This window comes from Engystomops pustulosus, chromosome 6 (genome assembly GCF_040894005.1).
Source record: "Engystomops pustulosus chromosome 6, aEngPut4.maternal, whole genome shotgun sequence".
NCBI classification, from domain to species: Eukaryota; Metazoa; Chordata; class Amphibia; order Anura; family Leptodactylidae; genus Engystomops; species Engystomops pustulosus.
The window spans coordinates 139,030,984-139,055,247 of record NC_092416.1 but is presented as its reverse complement, the minus strand read 5'-3'; the positions used below and the strand labels follow the sequence as shown (position 1 = coordinate 139,055,247).

Below are 24,264 nucleotides of genomic sequence, written 5' to 3'. Positions count from 1 at the left end.
CTGCATTCATATTTAACAATTACAAAATTCAATTTTGTAAAAAAAAATAATGTTTTTCAAAAATAAAACTAATTTTGTCACATAATTTACAAAATATTACATTTTTCACAATTTTTTTTCAAAAATATATTTTTTGTTTTTTTTCTAAGCAAAATCCATGTTGTCCCGAAATATAATACAAATACATTTTTTACTGATTCACCAAAAAAAATCTTTAAAAATCCACTTTCTTAACATAGTGCAAATAAATAATTTTGGCTCACAAAAATATGGTACAAAATATTTATTTTCTCACACATAATTAATTGTTAAATGTTAAAAAATGGTTACCAAATTTTTTAAAATTTTTAATTTGTCGCTCAGAAATAATTGCTATTCTTGGGGAGGTAATGTTTTCACTGCTTTCCAAAATATAAAGGGCTACAGCAACCGGTAGAGTTTTAGCTATTTCGGTAGAGTAAAAAGAATCCTATGAGTGAAGAATTTCTATAACTAAAAGAAATAGTTTAATAAGTTAATGGGACTTATTCATCAGGGGTTCTGCACCAGAACACTGTTGTTGATGCCAAATTCTAATGTGTCGCTAGCATTTGCAATTATTTTCCCCTACATGCCAGCTCCAAGCCAGGAGGGTGTGGAGAGGCGTGAAGGGGGGCGTAGTCGATGGGGAAGTTGTCCGGTGCACTTGCTGCAGTCAGCGACTTTTCACATGTGAAACCACTCACCAGATACGTCAAAAGGCTGAAGTATTTTGATGTATCCGGCCAAATGTCTTTAACCCCTTAAGGACGCAGCCTGTTTGCACGTTAAGGCTCGGTACTTTTTTTTTAAATTTGACCAGTGTCTCTTCCTGTGGTAATAACTTTTCAACGCTTTAAGATATCTCTGTGATTTTGAGACTGTTTTCTCGTGAGACATTGTAGTTTATGTTAGTAGTGTCATTTCAGTGATTCGTTCCTTTTTGGGGGGGGTAAAATTTCCAGCTCCGTTTTCACACGTTTGGATTTGGAGTGCCATGTCATGTTGGCAGGGCCGTGAGGTGCCAGTGCAATAGAAACCCCCAATAAATGATACCATTTCAAAAACTAGACCCCTCAAAAAATGTATCGGTGGTTGTGGTGAGCATTTTAACCCACAACACGCTGGTCAAAATTGAATGCAAAGTAAATGGTGCAGAGTAAAAATTGCGTTTTTATCTCAAAAATGTCATTTTAGTGCCTCATATACTGTGCCCAACCCATGCCACTTTAGACAAACACCCCAAAAATCATTCTGCGGGTTGTCCCGAGTACGGCAATACCACACATTTGCCAATAATTTACAGACCGGGCACACGGCAGGGGTCAGGAAGAAAGAAGCACAATTTAGGTTTTCAAGCTCCGTTTTCACTAGATTGGTAATGGGGGGTACCCCCGAGGTACCAGTACAATAGAAACCCCCAAGTAGTGAACGCATTTTGGAAAGGACACCCCTCAAAGAATGTATGTAGGGTTGTATGAGTATTTTAACCCCTAAGGTGCTGGCTCAAATGTAATACAAAGTGAGTAGTGCAGAGAAACAATTGAATTGCAATTTATCAAATATGCCATTGAAGTGACAAAAGTATTTTGCCCAACTCATGCCACTGGGGAAAAACACATCAAAAATCATTCTGCGAGTTACCCCGGTTAGGGCAATACCCCATAGGAGGCAATAATCTGTAGGATGGAGACACGGCAGGGCTCAAAAGGGAATAACTTGTTGGAGCACAGACATTGTACTTTTTTTTTTCTTTTTGGCATCATGAAAGATTTGTAGATGCCAATAGGGGCCAGTACAGTAGAAACCCCTAAGAACTGACACTATTTTGGAAACTACACCCCTCCATGAATTAATCTAGGGGTATAGTTAGCATTTTAACCCCACTGGTGGACCCCTGAAAAAGTGCATAATGGATATTGCATAGTAAAAAATATCCATTATGTCATTTTGTGCCCAGCTGCTGCCATGGGAGACAAACACCCTAAAAATCATGATGCATGTTTTCCCGGGTAAAGCATACGGGGCAGTAATCTACAGGCTGGGCACATGGCAGGGCTTAGAAGGGAGGGTGCAGCATGCGGCATGATGTATAAGCTGTGCATCAGGATAACTCCAACAAGGGTAACAGGGTACTCTAAAAATCCAGGGATGTATGATAAATTCAGAAACAATCTTTCATACATAACCCTGGTTTTTCTGGGCATGTCTCACAGTGAAGAATGGTGTCCTTCCGAATGCTATTTTTGGAGCACACCCTGCACCTCTTTTGTGACCTTCCCTTGCTGGCTGTTTGGGGAACTACTCCTGGAAAGTGCTGCTCTGGTACAATACGTGATGTGGCCTCGCTTCCAGATGTACTAGCACTCCCCCCTTCCTGGTCTCCAAAAAGAAAGTACTTTATTACCGCCTCTTGAAATTCCAGGAAAGTTCCCCTCTGGCCGGCATATCGATGCAGTACGAAAGCATTATACAATGCCATCTGCATGATGTGCACGACCAGCTTCTTGTACCACACCCTCGACTTCCGCATGGCATTGTACGGCTGAAGCACCTGGTCAGACAAGTCCACCCCTCCCATGTATTTGTTATAATCTAAAATACAGTCCGGCTTGGGGGTTTCTGTACTGGTACCTCGTACTGGGACAGGGGTGGTGGTGTGCTCATGTATTGTGGTTAATACAAGGACCTCTCTCTTGTACTTAACACACAATAGTGCCCTGCTTTTGTGCCTTTTAAGTTTTTGCCCAAGCAGCGACTTAGGGAGACCTCTCTGATTTCTGCGTACAGTGCCGCATGCCATAGTATTTCTGGAAAAGAGGCACTTGAACAGGGTAGTGCTGGTGTAGAAATTGTCCAGGTAGAGGTGGTAGCCCTGGTCCAGCAGTGGGTGCACCAAATCCCACACTATCTTCCCTGTAACACCCAAGAAGGGGGGGCATTCTGGGGACACTATAGTGGAGTCCCTCCCTTCATATACCCTGAACTTGTAGGTATACCCTGATGAACTTTCGCACAGCTTATACATCTTCACACCATACCTTTCCCTCTTATTGGGCAGGTACTGGCTTTGAATTGTACCAGGGACTCGTCTATGCTCACATGTTTGGCGGGGGTATATGCCTGGGCAAACTTGGCACTAAAATGATCTAATATGGGCCTGACCTTAAATAAACGATCATAACTGGGGTCACCTCTGGGTGGGCGCTGTGTGCTATCGGCATAATGCATAAACTTATGGATGGCTTCAAAGTGCATCCTGCTCATTGCCATGCGGAACATCGGGGTGTGGTACAGGATGTCTGTGCTCCAGTAGTCCCTGATTGAAGGCTTCTTTACTATCCCCATAAGGAGTATTATGCCCCAATACTTGTGTATCTCTGCTGCAGGGACAGGGGTCCACCTGTAGGGTTGTGCATAAAATGAAGGGGGTTTTTGGCAATATGCTGTGCAGTGTAGAGATTTGTCTGAAATATAATAACATTCATCAGCTCCTCATCCAAAAAAAACTTTAAAAAGTCCACAGCTCTGAGCCCTGCCGTGTCAAAGTTAATTCCAGGATGGCCCAAAAAGTCAGGGACCTGAGGGGTATAATTATCTGGGGCTACCCATGTGGGGTCAGTGGAAGCCCCAGACGCTTCTCCTGCAGAAGTCTCAGACACTACTCCTGCAGAAGTCCCAGGCTCTTCTCCTGCAGAAGTCCCAGGCACTTCAATCGCAGAAGTCCCTGGAACCCTATGGCGCCTTCTTGGGGGTCCTTCCAGGTCACTGGAAGATGAGTAGGAGGATGATGAAAGGTAAAAGGGGACATCATCCCCACTAGCTGACTCGGTGTCAGAGGCAAGCATGTTATTTGCCTCCAACACGGTGTACGTCTTCTGAGACATTGCACACAAAAAAAAATAGAGAACTAGAAAAATTAGATAATGTGCACCAAACTACACGGATAAACCGTCTAGCAGGCACACAAAAAAAAAAAGATAATGCACACCAAACTACACGGACGAGCCGCACAGATGGCACACACAAAAAATAATGTGCACTAAACTACATGGACAAGCCGCACAGATGGCACACAAAAAATAATGTGCACTAAACTACACGGACAAGCCGCACAGATGGCACACACAAAAAAAAAGATAATGCACACCAAACTACACAGACAAGCCGCACAGATAGCACACAAAAAAAAAAAAAGCTAATGCACACCAAACTACACGGACAAGCCGTACAGATGGCACACACAAAAAATTATGTGCACTAAACTACACGGACAAGCCGCACAGATAGCACACACAAAAAAAAAAAAGCTAATGCACACCAAACTACACGGACAAGCCGCACAGATAGCACACACAAAAAATAATGTGCACCAAACTACACGGACAAGCCGCACAGATAGCACACACAAAAAATAATGCGCACCAAACCACACGGACAAGCCGCACAGATGGCACACACAAAAAATACTGTGCACCAAACTACACGGAAAAGCCGCACAGATAGCACACACAAAAAATAATGCGCACCAAACCACACGGACAAGCCGCACAGATGGCACACACAAAAAATAATGTGCACCAAACTACACGGACAAGCCGCACAGATAGCACACACAAAAGATAATGCACACCAATCCACAAGGACAAGCCGCACAGATGGCACACACAAAAAATAGCTACGGGTACACCTACGGCGCTCTGGAAAAAAAATATTACCAGGCACCGAAAAAAAAACCTATGTGCACCGCGCAAAAAGGCTCTACAAATGTACCTAGCTTGCCCTAAGACAAACTAACTACCGCTAAAGATGCTATTCACACGGCGCCCTGAAAAGTGCATCCAGTGCAAAACAACGCTAACACAGCGCACTGAAAAGTGCGTTTGGGTTCAGAAGGGACAGACAGGGAAAAACGGAAGACACGTGGGATCACACAAGCGATCACACAGGGAACACACAGGAAAAAACAGTTAGGGATAGGGATTTGTAGGGAACAATAGGGATCAGATAGGGATCGGAACACTAATTATAGTGTAAAAGTGTATTTTGGTGCACACAGTAACGCTCTTTCCTCTCTCCAGCGATACCAAACCAAAATGGTGCCGCTGGAGGAAGAAGCTAAAACCACGTTTTTTAGCCCAAAATCACTGCAATTGGCCAGCCAGGTTTGACTGGCCAATCGCGGCGATCGGCGGGCGGGACCGATTTGATTGGTCGGGTGAAGGAGACAGGAACTCCTCCTGCCTCTGTCACCCAAGTCCCATCCCGATATCACCAAGTCTTGCGAAGTGGTGACATTTTTAAAATCCTATGCGCTCGTGCAGTAGCTGTACTGCGCTGAGCGCTAATAGTGGGAAGCTGCGCAGTACAGCTACGGCGCGGAGCGCTAAGGGGGTTAATAATAATAATGATCTATATTTATATAGCGCCATCATTCCATAGCGCTTTACAAATAATAGTCTTTAATATTTTCTAAAGTTGTGGAAGTGGTAAATGGAGAGCTCAACTAAAAACTCGGAAACTAGAAAAGCTTATATGGATGACTTCTCTTTATTGGCATGCCCCTAGGGGTGATTAGACAAGTACCTCTTCTACAATTAAAGATCATTTATTTACACTGTGAAATGTATTATTTTCCCTTTAATGAAAACTTGCTGCAAGTTCCCCTCCTCGGAATAACCTGGGGGTCTCTGCAATGGAGCACTGTATGATCAGCTTAGTATTGTGAGGAAATACCCTCAAAGAAATGTTACTTCTAATGCAATACATACTGTATTTTCTTGCTAGAGACTTGGTCAAGGAGATCTCTTGTGTCTATACATAAAATTAGTAGTGTACTGGGAATTAGGATTTACCATATATACTCGACTATAAGCCTATTTTTCCCCCGCTGCTGGCTATGTACTGGGGTAGGGGGCTGGCTATATACTGGGGCTGGCTATATACTGGGGCAGGGGGCTGGCTATATACTGGGGGGGTATGTGCTTGCTATATAATATGGGACAGGGTCCAGCAGGCTATATAATGGGGAGGCTGTGACCAATGCATTTCCCACTCTCGGCTTATACTCGAGTCAATAGGTTTTCTCATGTTTTTGTGTTAAAATTAGGGGCCTCAGCTTATACTTGGGTCTGCTTATACTCGAGTATATACAGTATATTGTACAGAAATAGAAATGAGAAAATGATGAACTGCAACGTAGCTAAATCATAAATCATAAGAGAATCAAAATAATTCAGAATTAGATGCAGAAGCAGATAGATAAGATTGTCTTGTTGTAGCACATTGGTTAACATAGTTTTATATAATTAGAACATTATATATGTAAATCCCTGCAATATGGTAGCAATTTAAAATAATTTATATTTTCAGTGTTAACATATATTTTAACACTATAGAATCCTTTCTGCTTTGTTTTCTGTTGCATTTGTAGTCCAGGATTGTAAGCTGGGCTTAGAGCACTTGGGAAGTCTCCTTACTCTGTGTTATGTTTTTGATGTCTGCATTCAAATTGCTCCACAGCCTTTTCTCCTGCTGTAATATGTAACAAGATGGCAATTGCAGCTCTTACTCAGAGTAGGGGGGCAGGGCTATGCTGAGCTCATTGAAAATATCTCACACACTAGAACACTCTTTTACGGCACATCCATTGCAAGTGCTCTTGAAGGGGTGTAAAGGGGGATGCAGCTGATGGCGTAGTGGGCCGGTGCTGATCATTGTTGGCCTGGGCACTAGCTACAGCCTGCACTCATTCAGGTGCAGGAAACGATGCAATTTTACACCAGGCCAAACCTGGCCTAGAATATGATACACTGACGCAATGATAAATGTGTCTAGAGTCGCTGTTTTATCAAGAGTTGTAAAATGCCCCCAAACATTGTGCAGAAATAAATAATTGAACAGATAGAGGCACATTTACTAAGAAGCTCGGAAACTTTACAAAGTGTTCCGCCCGTGTATAATGCTGGCTGCCACAGATTCATTAAGAACGTGCACCAGAAATCCTGAATCTGTCGCTTCCCTGCGCTGGCCTGACAAAGTTCACCAACATTTTTGTGCTGCACATGAGGCGTGCGACAGACTTTTCATGTTAAATACGGCCCAAGGTCCTACTGAGCCAGAATGCCCCCTGATTTATGTTGCATGGAGGCTAGTGCAGGTGCGCCACAAAAGGGTTGCATGCGACACAAGAGTGACCCGGACACTTCTTAAAAGCTTGGCGGTCCAGTGGGTAGCACTTCTGCCTTGCAGCGCTGGGGTCCTGGGTTCAAGTCCCCCCCAGGTCAACATCTGCAAAGAGTTTGTATGTTCGCTCTGTGTTTCCTCCAGGTACTCCACACTCCAAAAACATACCGGTAGGTTGTGAGTCCCATGGGGACAGGGACCAATTTGGCAAGCTCTGTGCAGTGCTGCGTAATCTGTAGGTGCTATATAAATAAAGAATTATTTTATATTATTATTACCTGTGCAAGCAGTTTCCACTAGAAAGAACGTGCAAAATCCAGCAGAAAACTGGCACAAAGCCCTTAGTAAATGTGCCCCATAGAGTCACAAAAAGTTGGTTTGTATAGAGAATACAGAGAAAATAATAGTTTGTGCTCTATACAGTAGTGTGACCCACTGTAATCACGCCTACATGGCGCAAAGTATCCCATAGTAAAGGGTCCCCATTTTGTTCCACAGTTGTTTTAATCTAATAAAGGCATCTTTAACTATAGTCCATCCCACTGTTTCCAGCATAATTAGAATACCCCCAGACAGTTATTTCTACGGAGGAAGGAGCCTGGTGCTCTGAAACGCGGATACCAAAATTTAATAATTTTAAAGTTTGTTTAGCAGAGCCTAACTCAATACTTCTCTTCATAGTGCCCATTACTTGAATGGTGCTTCTAAAATATACAAAATGCACAGCTCAAGACATGCCAATGATGCAGCCACCAACCTTAGAGTGCACTGAGTCTTATTTGAAACCAAAAGTTGGGTACCATCATGCACATGCAGATCTCTCCTCTCCCCCCTCAGGAAGACAAGTTGGAGGAGCCAGGCACCAGCGTGACCAGCAGTGTTAACATTGATTAGTAGTGATTACTAAACTCCAGCATTTTTCCATTGGAGCTGAGTTTCATCGTACATTCAGACACTCACTGGGTGTAATTTGTCATAGTTTTTTTTTGTCTATGTTTGGCTTGTTTTGGCGCAGTTGTGGTAGTAATGCTGTTTTGCGATCTTTACATTGCGACAAATGATCATAGGACAGTGCAGAATCACTTTGACATAGACCCTGCTTGCACTAAATACATTATTTGCATAGACTAGTCTTCAAAATAGGGCTTAATTCATGATATGTGACTTTCCGTTTTCATGTTCTGTAACTTTTGATATTTTCAGATTTTTTATGCGACTCTGGCAAACAACCCACTTAGCATAAGACACTGCCAGCAGATTTATCAAGGGTCAATGTTACTTTAAGAAATCTGAGAGTAGCGGAGCTCCAAAGACAGAAATAGAACTGTCTCAAGGAGCCAACTAAATGATAAATTACCCCCACTTAAAACAGTATTCCCACAAAGACAAGTTTCTTAAATATACTCAGGATAACAAAATAACACATTCTCTAATTTACTGTAATTAACAAAATACAGATTTTCACAGATATAATTCCAACCTGTCTCTATCAGTCCTGGCGTACACAATTTTAGTTGCCTCAAGATCCAACCATTAATCTTCTCACTTTAGGGTCGGGCAGGACAGTTTTTTCTCATAATTAGATTCTCCTTCCTCAGACTGCATCGCCCCTACTCTCACATTCCAAAGAGCTCACACACCCACATACACAGATCCTCACATTTCCTGTCAGCAAACAGCTGCATTAGAAAACTAAATCTTCAAGTTACAGGAAAGATTAGATCTTTATTTCAGGGGAGGGAGGCATAGCAGGGCTGACTGTGTGTGTAGTTGAGTTATCACTGCTGGAAAGTGTCATTGTGTTTTATATCCATTTCATGGATCTCATCATCTCTATTCTGTGATCTATCTCATCTCTCTTTTTCCATGTGTCAGATACTAGTTAACTGACGGCGGTCGGGTCACGACGGCGGTCGGGTCCCACTGCATGGAGAGGGCTCACGGGCTGAGCCCTCTACATAGCCGGAAAGTCTTTGCTGCATAATGCAGCAAAGACTTGCCGGTAACACCCGAGATCGGTGCTAGAACCGATCGCGGGTGTTATCACAGCAATTGCTGCCGGCAAAGCGGCCGACAGCCTCAAAAAGATGGCGGTGCATGGGCACCGCCATCTTGACTAGGATCGTCGCTCCCCGTGACATCATCGGGGAGCGGCGATCCGTCTCCATGGTAGCCTCGGGTCTTCGGAATGAATGAGGAGGAAAATCCCCATATACTGCTATACTGTAGTATGGCAGTATATGATAGGATCGATCAGACAACCTAGGATTAAAATACCCTAGGGAGGCTGAAAAATAGTAAAAAGAAAAATAAAAAAAGTAAAAAAAAAATTATAATAAAAAAACCTAAAAATTCAAATCACCCCCCCTTTCCCTAGAACTGACATAGATATAAATAAACATTAAAAATCATAAACACATTAGGTATCGACGCGTCTGAAAATGCCCGATCAAAATATATTAACGTTTTTTCAATGCCATTTTGCCATTTTGAAAAATATTTAAAAAAATCTATAAAAAGTGATCAAAAGGTCGTACAGTCCTAAAAATGATATCATTGAAAATATTTTCAAATGTCGCAAAAATTGACACCACCACAGCTCCGTACAAAAAAAAAATGGCAAAATAAAAAAAAAAATTTGTACAGGAGGTTTTAATTTTTGTAAATGTATGAAAACATTATAAAACCTATACAAATTTGGTATCCCCGTAATCGTACCAACCCAAAGAATAAAGTAGACATGTCATTTGGGGTGCTCAGTGAAGGCCGTAATATCCAAGCCCACAAGAAAATGGCGCAAATGCGGTTTTTCATCATTTTTACTGCATTTGGAACTTTTTTCCTGCTTCCCAGTACATGACATGGAATATTCAATACCATCACTATGAAGTACAATTTGTTACACAGAAAACAAGCTGTCACAGAGCTCTTTACGTGTAAAAATAAAAAAGTTATAGATTTTTGAAGGTGGGGAGTGAAAAATGGAAATGAAAAAACAGGAAAGAGTCCTTAACCGGTTAATGTTCAAAAGTTAAATAAAAGTGTAGTTAAACCTGGACCCTGATCATGTAAGCACATTGTCAGGACACAGCATCTCACAGCACTACAGGGATCATAGTGGGGCTTATTTACTAAGGGTCGCGAATCGCACTTCCGTCGCCGCTGGGACAGGTATTTAGCAGGAGATTGTGTCGCTCACAATCGGATTTTGGCGCAGCTGCTCTGGCTTTCATGCGACAGAAATGGGGGGGCGGGCCGTTGGACGATATGAGGGATTTGGACTGAGCGCGGAATTTAGCTTTCAATTTTTGTCCCAAGACAATGCACTTACATGCAACAGGAAGAAGAAGGTGAACTCCGGCGGACCTGAGCGGGAAAACGACACATGCAGGATATCGGGCGCACAATCTTAGCGAATCGCCTCAGAGTGCATTCTTGTCGGAATAATGTACTTTCGGTGAACTCGGCGGACAGGTAAATAAATGTGCCCCAATGTGTCTGCTTAGAGAGTCCCCGCCCCCACACTCTGGAATTTTACACTGACCATTACTGAGTTATAGGAGCTAAAGCAGCAATAAAACTGAGTAAAATTATAAAACAAGTAGTTAAAAATTATGGTTAATGTGTAAACATCACTATGGGTTAAAATTTTAGAACTTTATTTCATGGGCAAATCCCTTTAATTATGTCGGAGATTGAAATCCTTGTTGACATTCCACATCTTGACAGTCAGCAGAGTACACGTAGCTAAAAAATGGAAATCTAGCTCGCCCCATTATTTAGGGAAATTGTGCAGGGTTTACAATGCAATGCAACTTTGGAAAAACTAATTGACACCAGAACGGGCCCATTAACTACATACAGTCGTACATGGGCCAAATGGCATGCATACTACGCATCCAACATTTCTAGGTAGATCAGACCTTAAACTTCACAAACCTCACATAACTCACTCTCTTATGTTATCTATAGAATCATACTGCAGGACAAACTCATCAACAAATCCAAACAGCGGCCTAGCTAATGGGTGGAAGTATACAAGGAACATGTTACTGTTATGGTTATTGATAACTGTTAATATTGTGGTTATGGCTAATGTTACCCCCTCCTCTGATTTGTACACTCTTCTACCTTTCTCATTGCCATCCCTCCCCTCTTCCTGTCCCCTTTCCACCCTTTCCACTTTAGAATTGTATAACTGCGTTGTTATTTGCACCAGTGCAATCCAGTTACCCCGTGGGATCACCAGGCCTGAGCACTGATCAGCAATACATCATACAGTAAGAGTCTATATTTCTTCTATATTTCTGCTTACTATAATCTTTCCCAGGGCCCTGGAAGTCTTTTGTTGCATTTTGCCAACAGGACACAAGAGGGAACCCGTGTATAAAAACTTTCTGCAAAATAGGCAAAATGCTGTAATTGACAAGCTATATTAATAGATATACAGTATGTGAGATGTGTATTCATGTAAAATCTATTGGTTCTAAAGCTGCCTAATGGTAATTTACCCCCATAGTGTTTGATAATACCTTAGTGTTTAACCCCTTAAGGACGCAGCCTGTTTGTACGTTAAGGCTCGGTACTTTTTAAAAAAAATTTGACCAGTGTCTCTTCCTGTGGTAATAACTTTTCAACGCTTTAAGATATCTCTGTGATTTTGAAATTGTTTTCTCGTGAGACATTGTAGTTTATGTTAGTAGTTTCATTTTGGTGATCCTTTCTTTTTTTGGGGGTAAAAATTCTAAAATTTAGGAAAAATTTGCAAAAAATGACTATTTTCAAAGTTTCAAATGTTATACTTTTTAGACGAAAAGTGATACCACAAATTTTTTTGATAGAAACCTTTTGCCATTGGTCTCCTTTTTATACCCATTATTTGTTTTACGTTTCCATTTTTTTTATGGATGTGAGAAGGTTTGAAGTTTTAGTAGCAACTTCTCAGATTTTCTTGAAATTTGAAAAATGGGAACTTTTTGGTGATCAATTCAGTTTGGAAGTGCCGTATAAAGGCTTATGTACTATATACCCCCACAAGTAACACCATTTTATGAACCTAACATCTCAACCTATTCAAATCAGCATTTAAGAAGTCTGTTAACCCTTTAATTATTTTTCCGGAAGCATACGAAAATGGATTGGAAATTTTGAAATTTCAATATTTGATTTCAATCTTTCTAATTTAGCCCTAAAATGGATACATTCAGAAGGAAATTGAGGTAAATATATATCCCTAATTTTTGCCCTGCTTCTTCCGAGTACGGCAATACCAGACATGTGGATGTCAGCTGCTGTTTCCCCGCACAGCGATGTCCAGAACAGAGTTAGCGATACTGGGAATTTGGAAGGCCAATTTGGCTGCAAATATTTTGTGGTGCCACAGTGTAATTGAAGAGCCCCTGAAGTAAAAGTACAATAGAAAACCCCAAAAAATGTCACCATTTCGGAAACTAGACCCCTCAAAAAATTTATCGGTGGTTGTGGTGAGCATTTTAACCCCCAACACGCTGGTCAAAATTGAATGCAAAGTAAATGGTGCAGAGTAAAAATTGCGTTTTTATCTCAAAAATGTCATTTTAGTGACTCATATACTGTGCCCAACCCATGCCACTTTAGACAAACACCCCAAAAATCATTCTGCGGGTTGTCCCGAGTACGGCAATACCACACATGTGCCAATAATTTACAGGCTGGGCACACGGCAGGGGTCAGGAAGAAAAAAGCACAATTTAGGTTTTCAAGCTCCGTTTTCACTAGATTGGTAATGGGGGGTGCCCCCGAGGTACCAGTACAATAGAAACCCCCAAGTAGTGACCCCATTTTGGAAAGGACACCCCTCAAAGAATGTATGTAGGCTTGTATGAGCATTTTAACCCCTAAGGTGCTGGCTCAAATGTAATACAAAGTGAGTAGTGCAGAGAAACAATTGTATTGCAATTTATCAAATATGCCATTGAAGTGACAAAAGTATTTTGCTCAACTCATGCCACTGGGGAAAAACACATCAAAAATCATTCAGCGGGTTACCCCGGTTAGGGCAATACCCCATAGGAGGCAATAATCTGTAGGATGGAGACACGGCAGGGCTCAAAAGGGAATAACTTGTTGGAGCACAGACATTGTACATTTTTTTTTTTTCTTTTTGGCATCATGAAAGATTTGTAGATGCCAATAGGGGCCAGTACAGTAGAAACCCCTAAGAACTGACCCTACTTTGGAAACTACAGTAATCTACAGGCTGGGCACATGGCAAGGCTTAGAAAGGAAGGTGTGGCATGCGGCATGATGTATAAGCTGTGCATCAGGGTTAAAAGGGTACTCTAAAAATCCAGGGATGTATGATAAATTCGGAAGCAATCTTTCATACATAACCCTGGTTTTTCTGGGCATGTCTCACAGTGATGAATGGTGTCCTTCCGAATGCCATTTTTGGAGCACACCCTGCACCTCTTTTGTGACCTTTCCTTGCTGTCTGTTTGGGGAACTACTCCTGGAAAGTGCTGCCCTGGTACAATACGTGATGTGGCCTCGCTTCCAGATGTACTAGCACTCCCCCCTTCCTGGTCTCCAAAAAGAAAGTACTTTATTACCGCCTCTTGAAATTCCAGGAAAGTTCCCCTCTGGCCGGCATATCGATGCAGCACGAAAGCATTATACAATGCCATCTGCATGATGTGCACGGCCAGCTTCTTGTACCACACCCTCGACTTCTGCATGGCATTGTACGGCTGAAGCACCTGGTCCGACAAGTCCACCCCTCCCATGTATTTGTTATAATCTAAAATACAGTCCGGCTTGGGGGTTTCTGTACTGGTACCTCGTACTGGGACAGGGGTGGTAGTGTGCTCATGTATTGTGGTTAATACAAGGACCTCTCTCTTGTCCTTGTACTTAACACACAATACAGAGTCGCTGCATGGTGCCCTGCTTTCTTGCCTTTTTAAGTTTTTGCCCAAGCAGCGACTTAGGGAGACCTCTCTGATTTCTGCGTACAGTGCCGCATGCCGCAGTATTTCTGGAAGAGAGGGACTTGAACAGGGTGGTGCTGGTGTAGAAATTGTCCAGGTAGAGGTGGTAGCCCTGGTCCAGCAGTGGGTGCACCAAATCCCACACTATCTTCCCTGTAACACCCAGGAAGGGGGGGCATTCTGGGGGCACTATAGTGGAGTCTCTCCCTTCATATACCCTGAACTTGTAGGTATACCCTGATGAACTTTCGCACAGCTTATACATCTTCACACCATACCTTGCCCTCTTATTGGGCAGGTACTGGCGGAATTGAAGTCTCCGTTTGAATTGTACCAGGGACTCGTCTATGCTCACATGTTTGGCGGGGGTATATACCTGGGCAAACTTGGCACTAAAATGATCTAATGTGGGCCTGACCTTAAATAAACGATCATAACTGGGGTCACCTCTGGGTGGGCACTGTGTGTTGTCAGTGTAGTGCAAAAACTTATGGATGGCTGCAAAGCGCATCCTGCTCATCGCCATGCGGAACATCGGGGTGTGGTACAGTCAGCAGCTCCTAATAAAAAAAAAACTTAAAAAAGTCCACAGCTCTGAGCCCTGCCATGTCAAAATTAATTCCAGGATGGCCCAAAAAGTCAGGGACCTGAGGGGTATAATTATCTGGGGCTGCCCATGTGGGGTCAGTGGAAGCCCCAGACGCTTCTCCTGCAGAAGTCCCAGGCACTTTAATCGCAGAAGTCCCAGCTACTTCAATCGCAGGAGTCCCTGGAACCCTACGGCGCCTTCTTGGGGGTCCTTCCAGGTCACTGGAAGATGAGGAGGAGAATGATAGGTAAAAGGGGACATCATCCCCACTAGCTGACTCGGTGTCAGAGGCAAGCATGTTATATGCCTCCAACATGGTGTACGTCTTCTGAGACATTGCACACAAAAAAATTAGAGAACATACACTAGAAAAATTAGATAATGTGCACCAAACTACACGGATAAACCGTCTAGCAGGCACACAAAAAAAAAAAAAAAGATAATGCACACCAAACTACTCGGACAAGCCGCACAGATGGCACACAAAAAAAATAATGTGCACTAAACTACACGGACAAGCCGTACAGATAGCACACAAAAAAAAAAAAAGATAATGCACACCAAACTACACGGACAAGCCGCACAGATGGCACACACAAAAAATAATGCGCACCAAACTACACTTACAAGCTGCACAGATGGCACACACAAAAAATAATGCACACCAAACTACATGGACAAGCCGCACAGATAGCACACAAAAAAAGGATAATGCACACTAAACTACTCGGACAAGCCGCACAGATGGCACACAAAAAAAATAATGTGCACTAAACTACATGGACAAGCCGCACAGATAGCACACAAAAAAAAAAAAAAGATAATGCACACCAAACTACACGGACAAGCCGCACAGATGGCACACACAAAAAATAATGCGCACCAAACTACACGGACAAGCTGCACAGATGGCACACACAAAAAATAATGCACACCAAACTACATGGACAAGCCGCACAGATAGCACACACAAAAAAAAGATAATGCACACCAAACTACACGAACAAGCCGCACAGATGGCACACACAAAAAATAATGTGCACTAAACTAAACGGACAAGCCGCACAGATAGCACACAAAAAAAAAAAAGATAATGCACACCAAACTACACGGACAAGCCGCACAGATGGCACACACAAAAAATAATGCACACCAAACTACACGGACAAGCTGCACAGATGGCACACACAAAAAATAATGCACACCAAACTACATGGACCAGCCGCACAGATGGCACACACAAAAAATAATGCACACCAAACCACACGGACAAGCCGCACAGATGGCACACACAGAAAATAATGCACACCAAACCACACGGACAAGCCGCACAGATGGCACACACAAAAAATAATGCACACCAAATTACACGGACAAGCCGCACAGATAGCACACAAAAAAAAAAAAAGATAATGCACACCAAACTACACGGACCAGCCGCACAGATGGCACACACAAAAAATAATGCGCACCAAACTACACAGACAAGCTGCTCAGATGGCACACACAAAAAATAATGCACACCAAACCACACGGACAAGCCGCACAGATAGCACACACAAAAAAAAGATAATGCACACCAAACTACACGAACAAGCCGCACAGATGGCACACACAAAAAATAATGTGCACTAAACTAAACGGACAAGCCGCACAGATAGCACACAAAAAAAAAAAAAGATAATGCACACCAAACTACACGGACAAGCCGCACAGATGGCACACACAAAAAATAATGCACACCAAACTACACGGACAAGCTGCACAGATGGCACACACAAAAAATAATGCACACCAAACTACATGGACCAGCCGCACAGATGGCACACACAAAAAATAATGCACACCAAACCACACGAACAAGCCGCACAGATGGCACACACAGAAAATAATGCACACCAAACCACACGGACAAGCCGCACAGATGGCACACACAAAAAATAATGCACACCAAATTACACGGACAAGCCGCACAGATAGCACACAAAAAAAAAAAAAGATAATGCACACCAAACTACACGGACCAGCCGCACAGATGGCACACACAAAAAATAATGCGCACCAAACTACACAGACAAGCTGCTCAGATGGCACACACAAAAAATAATGCACACCAAACCACACGGACAAGCCGCACAGATGGTACACACAAAAAATAATGCACACCAAACTACACGGACAAGCCGCACAGATAGCACACAAAAAAAAAAGATAATGCACACCAAACCACACGGACAAGCCGCACAGATGGCACACACAAAAAATAGCTAAGTGCACCCAACTACGGGTACACCTACGGCGCTCTGGAAAAAGATATTACCAGGCACCGAAAAAAAAACCTAGCTTGCCCTAAGACAAACTAACTACCGCTAAAGATTCTGTGCAGCGCTATTCACACGGTGCCCTGAAAAGTGCGTCCAGTGCAAAACAACGCTAACACAGCGCACTGAACTGTGCGTTTGGGTTCAGAAGGGACAGACAGGGAAAAACGGAAGACACGTGGGATCACACAAGACGATCACACAGGGAACACACAGGACACAGGAAAAAACAGATAGGGATAGGGATCAGAACAGTAATTATAGTGTAAAAATGTATTTTGGTGCACACAGTAATGCTCTTTCCTCTCTCCAGCGATACCAAACCAAAATGGTGCCACTGGAGGAAGAGGAAGGAGCTAAAAACACGTTTTTTAGCCCAAAATCACTGCAATTGGCCAGTCACGTTTGACTTGCCAATCGCGGCAATCGGTGGACGGGACCGATTTGATTGGTCGGGTGACGGAGACAGGAACTCCTCCTGCCTCCGTCACCCAAGTCCCATCCCGATATCATCACGTCTCGCGACGTGGTGACATTTCTAAACTCCTATGCGCTCGCGCAGTAGCTGTACTGCGCTGACCGCTAATAGTGGCAAGCGGCGAAGTACAGCTACGGCGCGGAACGCTAAGGGGCTAATGTTTTAAAATAACAGACAGGGGCAGATGTTTCACATTTAGGTGCAGTAATATCTTTATTGCTCCTGTTTTTTTCTTTATTTTCACCTGCGTTATTATTACTAAAGTTTTGCAGCTATGATGAGTTCAGGCGTTTACTGTGATTAATTCAGTCATTTGCTCAGCATGATTTTGTGACTGTACTATATTTTAGGCACAAAATAGGGCAATTCCTGTTTCTGGCAATTACATGTAATCCTTTTACAAGCTCCTCTCTGCTTCTCACCCACCACAGCATGAAATGAGTCCAAATGTGTGACAAGCTGCACCCAGTGATCTCCTCAGCAGTGGGCTGGAGCGTTTTTGAGCCAAGATTGCACCTGAATCGAAATTCTATAATGATGAATCATTAGTAGGCGCAGCAAAACATCTGGATAGATAGGATAAATGAGAAAAACATTGTTATTTTTTATGCGGCAAAAGAAATCTTCAATCAAATGACAACAAATCAGTTGATGTCAGTTACAGTCTGTTTTGTAACATTTATTATGACAAATCTATAGTTGTATAAATTATCTGTCGGTCATCGATCTATGTGACACATTTATCATATACTGCCCAGCACTCACTGGATCTGTGAGGAGGCATTGAGCTCCTGATAAATCCCAGTGGGCTGCAGCACAGCGCTGTGCCGCACCATCGGGGCATTTGTGTGTCAGTTCTGACCTGGCTAGAATTGTGCCATAACAAGTTATTGTTCAATGTTTAGCATTGTGTATAGGTCATCTGGACCGGCGCTATTGGTAGGCAAAGTGGACAATTGCCCAGGGAAGATTGAAAGGGGAGAATCTCTTCTTTCAAATGAATCTTGAATTTTGTTTCTAGGTGCTATGGATCCAAAGATATTCAGGTTTAAATTGAGAATATCAGGTGCTATTTTTATATATAAAAATCACTCCTGACGGCAGTTTAACAGTTAATATCTCCATTTTTCTGACACTTAGAAACACAAATAGATTCATTTAAAAGAGGAGACTTTCTTCTTTCATAGGAAAAAAGTGAGGTTCTATGTGTCACAGAGCCAGAGATATAGCCCCCTCCAGATGTTACTACATTTTGAGAAGGGATAATATCAACTATCAATATCAACTATATGAACATTCGATCCTCTTCCCCTAATGTTGCTATTATATATTAACACCGCAACCCAGAACATGTCTATAAAGCTATATGTAACACCAAAAACACCCACATGTTCTGGAATAAAGTTTTTATTTCCCACCATCCTCCATTATTTACACCTATGTTATGACGTTCTCACTCAAATTCTTATGAAGCGCGGAGGGTTCTGTTATTGTTCGGCTAATACAATGGCGCACATCTAAAAGTGACTTTTATTATCTCATTAGCTTGGTTTATGGATATATAGTTATTTATTTGGGTTACCATTGTGTAAGGGATCATACAATGATAGATCTGTGTGAAGCTCAGTGCAATATTCTGCAAAAATTGTTTGGTGTCCCATGTGGATTTAATGTTCCCTTTGCTGCATATTTTGATGAATATACACATGTGGGGTCTGTGTGATCTCCTCACATCTTACTGTTTTAGGAAAGTATATTTTCTTCTTATAAGTATTCTGGATTTGTACATATTTTACAGGAAATTTTGAATGTTAATTGCCAAATGCATTGCCTGGTTGTCTGTTTTTTTTAATTACTGTATATAGGTTTTCTGGTGCCTTTACTTTTTATTCTGTTTTATTGATATATTTTGCAGGTTGTGACTGTCTTAAAATTTGTAGCTGAAAAGCAGATATTTAGTTATTACAGTTTTAGTGATATTATGTGGATTTATTTATGTGAACATATCAATATGGGACATTTGTGAACTCTACACATGTCCATCTATTACATTTAGGAAATAATAAGGTAAATATTTTCTGTTTGGAGCACATTTTTTGCCATCAAAGTCAAATTTTAAGTATTTTTTATAAAATGTTTCAGTTTGGATCAAAATTGCATGAAGGCGCCTATGTCTATAAACTGAAAATGGGTGAAAGTGTCTGCTTTCAGAAAATATATGGTTAGTTGGGTTTTTCTTTTAATTCTTTTTGCTGTAATTTCGATTTCATTTTTAAACGTCAAAATTGTAAAAATTGCTCTGGTCATTAACGCAACAAAATATCCAGAGATGCCTGGCGGTGAAAGGGTTAGTTGAATTCCCGGGTGAAGATGCTTATCATCTATCTCCTGTCCATATATCTATCTGTCTAGTTATCTATGTCATATAATCTGACCATTTATATATCTCACTTTTGCTCTATTTATTTACTAATCAATCTTCTATTTCTCCCGAAGAGGCACGAAGAGGCATTGAATCCAAAGCAAGACGATGACCTGTGGGGGGGCGTCGGAAAGGTAAGTAGATTTTTTTTTTTTAATAGAATCAAGCATAAGCGGAGTTAGGTTTTTTCAGCACAATTTTTATGCTGAAAACCTTGGCTTATACTCGAGTATATACGGTATTACACGTTGCACGTTCCTTTATGTGCAAACTGCTGGCACATGTATTTAAGAAGTGTCAGTGCCAAATGTGGGACACACACAACCCTTTTGTTTTGCAACTGAATTATTTTTCACGCGAAACAAATTTTATCTTTGAAGTTGGACATTGCGCCACATTTAGCATGCAAAATCTGACAGAAGTGTGTCGCAGGCACCATTTTAAAGGTGCACAAAAAAAATGTGGTGCAATCTGTCAGGGCAGTGCTGGGTGTGCCAGATTCATGCAGAACTAGCTCCACAATTTTTTTTAGTAAATGTGCCCCACAGTGTTTTTCTATAGAGAACCTGGGAAAGAACAGTTTCCATTGATGTACAATGTGCAGCAGAAGATGTATATAATGGTGCACATCCTCCAGCCTTTAGTGTGTCAGGACAGATTCCAGGGCCCCTGACACTGCGGGCCCCAACTGCAGATCATTACAGATAAATATGTGCAGCTTTTCTAAGTCCTGGAACCATTATTGGTTATGTTGAGGTATCTGCAACTGTCAGTCAAAAACTAAATACAATTGAATGATATTGAAGGGCGGATGGATGGGGTCATGTATTGCGATATTTTGGTCAACAACCTCCTACCCTCAGTAACAGCATTGAAGATGAGACATGGTTGGGTCATGACAATGACACACAGCCAAGGCAACTAAGGAGTGGCTACATAAGAATCATTTTAAGGTCCTGGAGTGGTCTAGTGTCACGGTCATGCCCTGTCTTAGCCATTATAATTGCATACATCAAATTCTTAACATGAAAATGCATACATAATAATACATAGTACATTAAAAAAGGAGAAAGAGAAAAACACATTGGGGCACATTTACTTACCCGTCCTGCGCGATGCTCGAAAGTGCATTGTCCGTCTTGAATGCACATCTGCCGCGATTCACGAAGATCGTGCGCCTGATATCATGCATCTGTCGTCCGACGGCCCGCCCCCTGATTTCCATCGCATGGAAACCAACGCAGCTACGCTAAAATCCAATCGTGCGCGCTGAAATCCCCTTCTAAATACCTGTCCCAGTGGCGCAAAATCCCGAAAGCGTTGGGATTTCCGACGAAAGTGCAGCTGCGGGACCTTAGTAAATAAGCCCCATAAAGTGGATAGAATATGAGGTACTGCCAGAATTGATACCGTTTGTACACATTTCATTATGAACATTTTGTGACCATTTCATGTAACACCATGTAGCTGGCTATTAATGTGGTTTTCAGATTTTAATAATGCTGTGTAGCTTTAGGCAACTAAATCAGTGTTTCATTGCTTTACAGTCACTGGTCATTTGCCACTCGTGATGCATCCCACAGACAACCTCTCTTCTTTATTGATTATCTATTACCAAAATGAGTGTGGGTCAGATTGCACAATATACTGTGGAAAACATATTTTATTAGGAAGCCTGCTGCAATCCTGCATTTATCAGTGCATCTACACCAGTTTTCTGACATAGAAGCACTGAAATAATCACTATTTCTTGCTCAGTGATAGAAATTTTGATTATTCCTGCGACTACAGCAGCTCCCTGCCATGAGGGCGTGAAGGGACATGGCGGCCGGAGCGGGCCGGTGCACGGTGTGTCTGCCCTTTGCCTGTGCACTTTCTAAATCACTGTAAACTTTCTCGCTAAATGTTTTTCCTCAAACTGCCTGGCGTAGTTCAGCCCGGCGGTTCTGATGTCCAACAAATACTTCAAGAGGTCTAAGCCTTTTGGTGTATCCACCGCAACATGGGGGGTGTGTGGCTGTTATCATACACTGACGCAGGAGCGCTGATCTATGATAAATTCTCCCCATTGTGTGGAAATATCCCTGGACTTCCTCTCCAGCCTTCTTCATTGTGGTAAGTTTAATTAAGTTTCCCAATGCCTGGAACAAGCACGAACCATTATTGTTTTGGCCTCATACCACTGGCAGTGTATAAGGTATTTATTGTTGCTGGCGGGATGGTATGTTTGGCACCGCTAGGTAGGTACATTGTGCTTCTTTATATTGTTTTTAAACCTTGTTTAAAAACAATAAGGGCACGGCCTAAAATGACCTTCAGGACACACCATTTTTCTAAAAATTTTCCCTGCTGAAATTCCAAAAGACATAACTTTTTTCATTTTTTATCAGACGTGCACATATGTGGGCCTGTTTTTTGTGGTAAGATTTGTATTTTCCAATGGGTTCATTTCTATGGTAAAAGTAGCAGGATGATTAAAATTTATTAACACTTTCCTGTAACGGAACAGAATAAATATGTTTTTTAATTAAAAACCTTTACACAGTTTACAGTACAGTATGAAAAATATGATAAAATTATTCTGTAGGTTAGTACAATTAAGGAGACATCAAACATGTACAGGTTTTCTTATGTTTTACTACTTAAGCAGATAAATACTCCTTTATAAGGAAACTGCATCTTCCTATGTGTCGTCGTATTCTGAGAGCTTTAATGTTTTTATTTCTCAATTAAAAGAGGATTATTAGGGCTTGTTTATTGTGGCAAAAGGTAACGATTAGATTATTACTATTAAAGGGGTATTCTCATCTGGGCAGTCACATTCAGTTTGATAAATCTGCCATTAATAAACATTTCTTCAATTAGATGTTATTAAAAAAAATGTTCCTGTGTGAAGATAATTTTCCATAAATGTAGTGATATGGTCCCTTAGAAACGAGATAGCTTCCTCGGATACGGCCATCTCTGCTGAAGGGATTGCACAAATAAACAAAAAGTTTTTGTATATGAAATATCTGAGAATTACTACATGTCCCACAGCCATCCTGTAGTGATGATCGCTGAAGCCAGGAGGTCAGGCAGGGCTCAATAGCGCATGTCTGGCCACTGCTGCCTAAATGTGACGTGGTCGTAACCGAGGAAGCTATCTCGTTTCTAAGGGACAATATGGCTACGTTTATGGGAAATTATCTTCACACAGAAACATTTTTTTTAATAACATCCAATTGAAGAAATGTTTATATATGGAAGTTTAGTGAAACTGAATGTGAATGCCGAGACGAGAATACCCCTTTAATTCTACATCTGACTTTTTGATCGCTTTCTATAAAACATTTTTGGGAGATAGGAAGCAATTTGCAATTGCAATTTTTAATATGTTTTTTATTTATTATGCCCTTCCAAATATGGATATAATAATGTTATATTTGCTTAACTAAGGTTGCTACAGATGCAACAGTACCAATTTTCTAGGGGGAAGGAGGGTATTAATTTTCTTTTTAATGTAAAATAGAATTATATACAGGGTGATTTTTTGTGTAGTTTTTTTTATTTATTTTTTTTTTACTTTTTTAAAAAAGAACTGGGGACTTAGACTGGGGATACCTTGATCCATTATACAATACATTGCAGTATTTCTGTAGTGAAATGTATTGTCTCTATCAGTGATTTATTGACACTTTGCCTACAAGACCAAGTCTTGAACTGGGCACCGTACATGGACACATGGAGGTCTTTTTCAGACCTCTGGCTGCCATGGCAACTGACCGCCACCCCGCAATTATGTTGCACGAAACCATGTTCCCTCTGTCTCTCTCATTAGAAAACCACTTGAAGAATGTTGTGAATTTTTAAATGGCCTCCTTTCTACTAAAATCAACATTTAAAATGATGCTAAAGATCCTGAAGGGGTGTTACAGGAGTCTCTACATGCTTCAACTTCACAAGCTGTTAACTGTCTCCACCTCCCCCCTGCTTTCTTAGCACCTTACCTTCATTATGGTACCTCACTTTCCCAGAAGCCTGAACAGTTTAAAGACTCTTTCCACTAGCTGCAGTGAAACAGAGATCTTACAGTTTATCACCCCCCAGAGCTGAGGTGGGGGAAATCAAATTTATGTTCTTTCCAAGTGCTAGTGTAATGCGAGTGACTGCATTAAGTGCTCGGTAACAATGGATACGTTTTAAAAAATATTACATACATCCAGGGTCGGACTGGAGGACCAAGGGCCCACTAGTGAATTTGGTTTTGGGGGCCCACCTACTGCTACATGGAATATTAAATA

The 24,264-nt window shown here is 41.6% G+C and overlaps 1 long non-coding RNA gene across 1 annotated transcript in view; it reads right to left on the bottom strand.

Moving 5' to 3' along the window:
- Window positions 1-21,635: 21,635 nt before the first annotated feature.
- Window positions 21,636-24,264, bottom strand: part of LOC140066091 (uncharacterized) — a 62,636-nt gene continuing 60,007 nt past the window's right edge. The window contains exons 4-5 of the long non-coding RNA XR_011848109.1: window positions 23,971-24,030; window positions 21,636-22,122 (exon numbers count right to left, since the gene is read on the bottom strand). This is a non-coding gene — a long non-coding RNA (uncharacterized lncRNA). The remainder of the gene's footprint in view (window positions 22,123-23,970; window positions 24,031-24,264) is intronic.